Source organism: Strongylocentrotus purpuratus, unplaced genomic scaffold (assembly GCF_000002235.5).
Source record: "Strongylocentrotus purpuratus isolate Spur 01 unplaced genomic scaffold, Spur_5.0 spur5_scaffold_18, whole genome shotgun sequence".
NCBI lineage: Eukaryota > Metazoa > Echinodermata > Echinoidea > Camarodonta > Strongylocentrotidae > Strongylocentrotus > Strongylocentrotus purpuratus.
The window spans coordinates 21,954,577-21,963,397 of NW_022145603.1; the positions used below are offsets into that span (position 1 = coordinate 21,954,577).

The 8,821-nt window shown below is 35.4% G+C and overlaps 1 non-coding gene across 1 annotated transcript; it reads left to right on the forward strand.

Moving 5' to 3' along the window:
• Nucleotides 1-202: 202 nt before the first annotated feature.
• Nucleotides 203-3,207, forward strand: LOC587034. The gene is made up of 3 exons (XR_004064753.1): nucleotides 203-558; nucleotides 1,120-1,287; nucleotides 2,633-3,207. It is a non-coding gene; the product is annotated as an uncharacterized LOC587034 (transcript).
• Nucleotides 3,208-8,821: the final 5,614 nt, after the last annotated feature.

Sequence of the window (8,821 nt, forward strand, 5' to 3'; positions counted from 1 at the left end):
CATTTTCGACTGCGCGCAGTCAAAATTCCATCTAGTTTTATTTGGACATTGCAGTTCAGTGTACGTTTACTGTCTGTTGTCATCTCTCTCTCTCTCTCTCTCTCTCTCCTTCTTTCTTTCTCTTCTTCCTTTCTCTTCTTCCAACTCTTTCTTTCTTTCTCTCCAACTCTCACTTTCTTTCTCTCTTTCTCTGCCTCCACTTTCACTCTCTCATCCAATCGGTATGTACCTGTATCTTCTGTGACATCACAACATTCGCTCTCCCTCTCGCTCTTCCTCAAACTCTTTGCTCTCTCTCTTCCTCTCTCACTCTATCTCTCACTCTTTCTCTCTTGTCCAATCTCAATATGTTGTGATGTCATATGGACCTCCCAAGCATAATATATCCCCGTACTATTATCTTTATCTCCCTTTTCTGAAGTGATGCAAAGTCTCCTCGGAATGAAATTCTTCACAACATCGAGCCGGTCTTCAACTACTCGGCCATCAGAATAGGCGACTATAAACTACACTACGGCGCTCTCTCTGCGCATTACTCCGGATGGTATCCACCAGAAGGTATACACATTTTTTTTAATGATTCACTTATTTATTGATATCAATACAACACGATCGCATAGACTTCTAAGATGTCAACACCAACAGAAATCAGGGTCATTATTTCTTCATACTCACAGGATAAAAGCAAGCACTTACTGTGATCGCCCTTCACTTGCATATATATCTTAAAATATAATTCTTGGTAGTGTGTTATCAGTCATCATTTCTACTATTATTATATTGTGTACACGTTTACAAAATTTGTTATATTTTGTATATGTTGTATTGCTGCAATGTTATCTGATTAGTATGTTGCAGAAGAAAATAAATAAAATTCGATTCAATTCAATACAATTAATCCATAGAATGCCAGGAAAAGTCACTTCAGGTTCATTGCATACCTTTTTTTAGCAGCTGATTGATACAATTACCAGTATATATTTATTTTTTATCAAAATACCACTATTTTTCTGTGGTTTGCTAAATCAAATCACTAATTTGGGGTTAATTTTACCAAGGGGCTGCAGCCCTAACTCTGTTTAGCTTAAATATCAACATCTCATGTTTTTATTTGTGTAGGAGAGACTTTTAACGAGACAAAGCGAGTTCCAAACGCCTTTGTGGTGAGCTGTCCTTCTAAGCAGACTAACGCCTCCACCAACTGCGACTATGAGAATCACCAGCCTTGTCTCTATAACATCAGGGAGGATCCCTGTGAATTCAACAATATAGCAGACTGGAACCAAGGTGAATATATGATGATGATGATGATGATGATGATGATGATGATGATGATGATGATGGTGGTGATGGTGGTGGTGGTGGTGGTGGTGATGATGATGATGATGATGATGATGATGGTGTTGGTGGTGGTGTTGATGATGATGATGATGATGATGGTGGTGATGATGATGATGATGGTGATGATGATGATGATGGTGGTGGTGATGATGGTGGTGATGATGATGGTGGTGGTGATGATGATGATGATGATGATGATGGTGGTGGTGGTGATGATGATGATGATGATGATGATGATGGTGGTGATGATGATGATGATGGTGATGATGATGATGATGGTGGTGGTGATGATGGTGGTGATGATGATGGTGGTGGTGATGATGGTGATGATGATGGTGATGATGATGATGATGATAATGGTGGTGGTGGTGATGATGATGATGATGATGATGGTGATGGTGGTGGTGGTGGTGGTGGTGGTGGTGGTGGTGGTGATGATGATGATGATGATGATGATGATGGTGATGGTGGTGGTGATGATGATGATGATGATGTTGATGTTGATGGTGGTGGTGATGATGATGATGATGATGTTGATGTTGATGGTGGTGGTGGTGGTGATGATGATGGTGGTGATGATGATGATGATGATGACGATGATGGTGATGATGATGATGATGATGATGCTACCGATCATAAAAACAATGTTAATTGACTTAACAAAACAAAATTACTGGTAGGAGGAATTAAACACAACATTAGTGCTAGTCCAGAATCTGGCCTATGTAATTTTGATCTCCACCAGTACCAACGCTACCTCTCCCTACTTACTTGCTACCAGCCGATGGTGGCGTGATCATTAAATTAGGACGCCCTGCTGGGCTGGTGAGCATAATTATGAGTTTGTTGATACCGCCATCTTCGACGGCTTGAATCAAGTGTGTAGGGAATTATAAAGGACTGGGCAGATTCTGGACTACATTAGTGCTTGTGCAGATGTCTCTATAAATGAACAAAGCCAGCTTTCCACAGACATTAACCAATCCAAATTTGGATTTAATGAAAATTATTTGTTTTAATGACATTCAAGATATCAATTTTAGAATACCACCCCAGAGCAAATATCAGATACCTGAAGTTCATTATCATATCTCTTATTGTTTTCCTTCTCAGCCATTGTTGATATAATGACGCTAAGACTTGAGCTGTACCCCCAAACATTTTTGATTTGTAATGAAAATTATTATTTGTTTTGCTGACATTAAAGATATCAATTTTAGAATACCATCCTAGAGCAATTATCAGATCCCCATAATATCATCGTGATATCTCTTATTGTTTTCCTCCTCAGCTATTGTTGATATAATGACGCTAAGACTTGAGCTGTACCGTCAAACAGCAGTGGAGCCCAGGAACCAGGCAGGAGATCCGCAGAGCAACCCAAAACTACATGGAAATGCTTGGGTACCCTGGATCACTCCTTAGCATATCAGCATATCGAGAAGAAATATACTCCGAACAAAATTGTTGATCAGAATACTGCCCTCATGTTTGCAATCTGACAAGGAATAGCTGAAAAGTTTGGATGAAATGATCTACCCTGGGTCACTCCATAGCATATTGAGTAGAAATATACTCTGAAAAGAATTGCTCATCAAAATACTGCCCTCATGTTTGCAATCTGACAAGAAATACCGGTAGCTGAAAAGTTTGAGTGAAATGATCGTAAATGTTTTGCTTCTCCTTTTTTTAATGACGATGAGACTGGAGCACTACCGCTGAACAGCAGTAGAACCACAGAAGTGGGTCACTATAAGCCAGTACATATACTTCTGTGAAACCTGTCTATAAAGACCACTCAAAGGAGACAAGAAAAGTGGTCTTTTTAGGCAGGTGGTCTTTATTACAGGTTTCTTTAGTACAGGTTACAACGAGAAACCATATTCAAGGGAAACAAAAAATGTGGTCTTTGTAAACGGGTGGTTGTTCTATACAGGTGGTCACTAAAGCAGGTTTTACTGTGTCTGTGTATGGGGCAGATGAAGGTCATTTTACACCAAGCTTGTCAAACCCACCGAGACAAACACTGGATAAATGCTCATGAAAGTTATGTATTCATTATTCATTTATGCCCCGACGGTGCTGTCCATCATACACAGGTGGAAGTATTCTTTTTAAAAGGGTAAACCAAAAGTATTCATGAAGCACCTCCATCACTTGGAGTATTCTAAAATGCACCAAGTGGGACGTCTCTTTGTGTAAAAGATCCTTGGATACAAAACGAAAAGATCTGTGGATATATATTTGGGGTCATTTGTGCTATATGCTATTGGATAGAATACAATATTGTCTTATGCATGTATATCTTTTGATACAAAGAGAACAACATGAGACTACATTCAAAACATTTCTTTCAAATTTCCTTTTTGCTTCCAAAACATGAGCGTGAAATTTATTCAACATAAACATGTTGGTCATTCCATTATCTTGTCAGGAAACATTATATATATATATATACATGTATAGTTTTATATGAAGAATGAAGAGGCTTGTGAAGTAGGCAGGCTAACCACTCTAATAATAGTGTACTATATAAACTTTTCTATGTTGTTATCAGTTTTTCCTCAAATTTTCACTGTTCTGTTGCCCTTGCATTTTCTCCCATTTTTATTTGAGTGGACGCTAACTTTCATAGGAGGAAAGTTGTTTTTCTACATCATAATTTGTAGGTTTATTTAGTGTAATTGTTTTGTTAAATATTTAATTGTTTATCATTGTATTTTGTTTGTTAAAGGGCTTAGAGACTTAGTTGGTAAGAGCTCTAGAAGCACCGTTTTTATTATTTTTATTATCATGAACTTCCTGATAAAAATCAGGTAGATGTATGTGTATTATGTACCGTCTGTATGCAATTTTATTTTGTGCTTTGAGACCAACTTTCTCTGTCTGTTTTGATCATTGATGAAAGACTATCAAATTAAAGCAAGAATTTTTTCATTTTATAAATGACATTGTAAATTCATGCAAAATTATGTTTGCACAGTATGCATGAAATTTATATTTGTGTACATATTTTGTGTACATTTGTTTATTTCATATTTCACATCATCAATTTTGTTTACAAGACATATGATTATGATAATACAAAAGTATTTTGAATAAAAAAAAGTACATAAAATGTATTCAATCACTTAGGTTTCCGTGTAGTTTTTGTGAATTAAAGTAAAATCCAACTTTATCAGACAACTACGTGTACGAAAGAAAGCTGAAAAATCTGAGAAGCAGACTGGTGAAAGTGTGAATGCAATCGGACAAACAATAAGACAGTTCAGAATGTTGATAGTTGTAATCCCTATACGTATGGGCACTTCAAATTGGACCAATCGGTCATGTCACTGACTTTTTTTCCCTGTATTTTTTTAAAAACACAAAATGACAAAAATGTCAAGACGATATAAAATACAGTATAACCTGTCTACTAAGGCCACCCAAGGGAAACAGGAAGGGGTCTTTCTAGACAGTTCTACAACACACCATTCAGAGAGGGGGACAGATGGTCTTTATAGAGAGGTTAGCCACCAAGACAGGCTTTACTGCACAGTAGAAACCAACACATAAACATTTTTAGTCTGGATTTTTAATTTGTATAATCTTGTTTATTTACTCTATTTATTGATTAATTTATTTCATTTTTCTATCTATTTACTTATTTATTTACTATTTTATTCAATTGTTATAATTTCTTTTTTGCCCAGGAACTTATATGTAAAATTGTAACTTAAGCCCTAAACAATAATTTCAAAAAAGGGTGACTATCTGCTTCATCACAACTTTTACCAGAATTTTTTTTTTAATAGATGCAAAGCTACCGGTATTGTGAATAATACTGGAGGAGTAGTAAATTTGAAACCTCATGTTTAATTGATTTGCTGGGCAATGGGCAAAATGTGAAGAAAAAAAACTTTGATGTGAAACCACGTTACCTTAAAATACACAAACACAGAAACGCACATACGTGACAATGTATCAGGTTTCAGTTCAATGAGACTTTTATTATCAGCTTTCATATACATTTCATTGCGTATCAAAATTGTTCAAAATATTTTACTTTTTCCTTTTTCAATACAGATATTATTCTTGTTTTATAACAACTTTCCTTATCAATACCAAAACTTCCAAGCACCCTTAATACATGTACTAAGATAATTGAAAAGTAATTCAGAAATGTTACCTTACAGTTAAAATTGGCAACGCATATTTCATATGCCATAGTAGACAATTTGATGTTTGTTGCCAACACATTGGGTTAAGCATTTCTTATTATGCAAAGTTGTACCAGACAAAATATAAAGGTTTTTTTTTTTCTTTCTTTTTTTCTCTTTTATTTGAAGTCATTTTGGACCGTGACTGTTCAGCAAGATACATCTATGTATTGTATCAGACAGAAAATAAAGGAGATTTCTAAATTTCGTTTGAAATCTTTTGGGACGCTATTCATTTTTTGCGGTCAATTCACTAAACTTCCAATTACCTGTAGTTGGTATAACACAAATATTCATGCACATTTCCTCAGGAATATAATGGAACACAAAAAACAAGATCGCAACTATTTTTTAGAAGAAAAAAATCAACTTGATACTCTGGAAGTTGCTTCTTGAATCGACTTCAAAAAATGAATAGCATACCAAAAACAATTAAAAAAAATAAAAAAATACTCCATTATTTTCTGTCTGATACAAAATATATTTTGCAGAATAGCATCCCAACAGACTCCAAATGAAATTTAGAAATCTCCTTTATTTTCAATGGTACGTTTCAGAGACATGATGTTTCAATCGTGACGCGCAAGGCTACTGAAATTGCTGTAGGTTGATTTTTCTAAAGTAGCTGCTTTTGTGTTAAAATTATGTGTGGCGATGTGCTCATCACGATAATAATATTCTGGGTATATATATATGTAGCACTAAATATTTAATGCATCTATCGTGCCTCCGAGTACTTGACAGAAATATATTATTACCGGTACCAATGGATTGGCTCGCTTGCACACAATGTATGTACATTCCCCACTCCCAGGGGAGCATTCCAGCCATGCCAGGTACCATTTTACAGACACTCACAATGCTGAGCAAACTACAATGACATTCGTTTCTCACCGGATACCCACCAACACGTGAGCTAGCTATAAAATTTGGGTTTCAAATTTTTGCTTCTTAGAAATAGAATGAGAATATGCACAGTGAAGTCTATTCCCGTGGTGACATATTTCATGCCTAAATCGAAAAGGGTACACAGAACAAGCACAAACAAACTCATGCATGTGAACATAAGAAATGGTTGAGTTATCCCTAAGACATTGGCTCTGTGTCGTGAAATTTGTTAATAAAAACAAGATGATAACAACAACAATGATGTGGGATTTTTTTATAGAACTCATTTTTCCATGGAAGTTGCTCTAATAATCATTACCCGGCATTAGCTGAACCGCTGCTTTCGAGAAATTTTTCAAAGATTTAGTTGAAGTTGTAGTTGGTAGTGATAACAATTTTTAAGAATTGAGAGTCCAATCTAAACATTTTGGGGGAGGGGAGCTAAAGATTTTAGAAAATACTTGTAATTATCACTATTATTAGTATTATTATTATTAATAATATCATCATTATCATTATTATTATTATCATCATTATCATTATCATTATTATCATCATTATCATTATTATTCTAATCATCATTATCACTATTATTAATCTTATTTATTCTGCAAAACATCAGTAAGTTTTGAAGTGATTGATTTGATTTTTATATTAATATATTTGCTGGGGGTTTCTAAATTCATGAGAGATACTTCAAGGTAACATACCTCTATAAAACACCATCGCTAAAACTTTCCAAAATAAACACTAGGGCAATTTCAAATCCCTGTTGAACATCCAATATAAATCTTGTAGGGTTATAGGTACTAGGTCATTGTTTGCACGTTTGAATAGGTGACGGACGAAGCTATCGGAAGTGGCTTGGACTGATTTTTCGAAAGTCTTTGTGATCGCGCTACAAGAAAACTACAAGTAAACAATCCATATGCATGCTTGTATATCACCTGTTTGGAGCCAGAAGGGCGTTAACTCACACATAGTTTAACACAGTGTTAATTTCCTTCTGCCTCCGTAACGTACAATGTTTTCCCTGAAATCCACAACAGAGCATGTACCTGAGATAAATAACAACTTAATAATAAATTTCACATACAGAGAAACCTCATTATAAAGGGGTCTGATATAACGAGGTATCTGTTATAACAAGGTGAATTTGCTGGTCCCAGCTCTTTATTTTCTAATGGTTTTTCACCCTGATATAACAAGATTCCTGATATAACAAGGTAATTTCCTCAGCCCCAAGGACCTCGTTATAATGAGTTTCCACTGTAAAATCTTCACAAAATACAGGTAACAGCGCCAATATAGGAGTACCCATAAAGTGCCTTTGCCTTCTCTGTACATTTCAAGACCCAACACACAAGATATATTTGTCAAATCCCTGCAACCATTTCCAATACATCAGGGCCCCATTTCACAAAACTTATCATCAGTGACAAATGACAGTTTTTTGTTATAAGCTAGTGAAATCCTTGCTTCTGATTGGTCATCAGCAGATTTGTCACTGTATTTTGTCATTTGTCATTGAAAAAAGGCTTTGCGAAACAGGTCCCAGTACAAGATATCACATCATATTCAAATCCCTACATACCATCCAAACACATGAATACACTCTATAACAACATACATTATTTTACACTGACAAATATTTGGCTTAATAGCATTTTGTAGTCTGTCTAAATAAAACTACTACTAGTTTCACACAAAGAAACATAACTGTATTGTAAATTATTTTCCCCTTAGTCCTGCTACTACATAGAATCAGGTGTAATTGTAGAACTGCTTTATGTTGTCCCATGTATTCAATCTGATGTAGCACGTGCTAATAAGCTTTTGGATTCCTCTGCATCTTCTACACAAGGATCTGCATTTGGTTTTTGCACTTCCATATTAAAGCAACTCCTAGCTTTACACTAGTTAATATGAATTTATTTGAATGGTAGCAAGATATATATATATATATATATATCATATATAAGCAGGTGTAATGTGCAAAACCATTCTGCATAGTCCCATGCAGTATATCTGATGTAACATTTTGAGGGTTCAGTGACACAAAGACGTAACTTCATATTTTACAAAAATGAGTATTTGATATCAAAATGTGGGCTTTCCAGGAAACACAAAGACTTATCTCCACCCAACACCCCATTGAAGTCAATGGCTAGTGAAACATAGACTTAACTCCTTTAGGCCCAAGTGCTCAGTGACACATCAACCACTTTTTCTAAAAATGGCCAAAGTAGAGTCTCGTCTCTGTTTCACTAACCCCTCGATTTGATAGTTGAGTGTTAATTCCTGAACACCTCCCAAACCATAGGGTTACATCCCCCTTACATGAATTAGAATCGCATCACATCTATCTTTTGTTTTTATTATGCTCATTT